The following is a 472-nucleotide window of genomic DNA, read 5'->3' on the forward strand; positions in this document are numbered from 1 at the left end:
AGCATCTAATTCCTTTTTACCTTTTTTTTCCATTGCAGTAAAGAAGACGTCCACTCCACTCAGGCTCCATTTCCATACACACACACACACACACACACACACACACACACACACACACACACAGACACACACACATTGATAGATGCTGGGGTGGAGTTCTTGTTCTTGTGGTAGGACTTCACTACAACATATGCGCACATTCTCTCTTTATCTCTCTCTCGCTTTCTCTCTCTCTCTCTCTCTCTCTCTCTCTCTATGTCTCTCTCTCACTCACTCACTCACACACACACACACACACACACAGACAGACACACACAGACACACACACACAGACACACACAGACACACACACATTGATAGATGCTGGGGTGGAGTTCTTGTTCTTGTGGTAGGACTTCACTACAACATATGCGCACATTCTCTCTTTATCTCTCTCTCGCTTTCTCTCTCTCTCTCTCTCTCTCTATGTCTC

This window comes from Sander lucioperca, chromosome 16 (genome assembly GCF_008315115.2).
Source record: "Sander lucioperca isolate FBNREF2018 chromosome 16, SLUC_FBN_1.2, whole genome shotgun sequence".
In the NCBI taxonomy this organism is placed as follows: Eukaryota; Metazoa; Chordata; class Actinopteri; order Perciformes; family Percidae; genus Sander; species Sander lucioperca.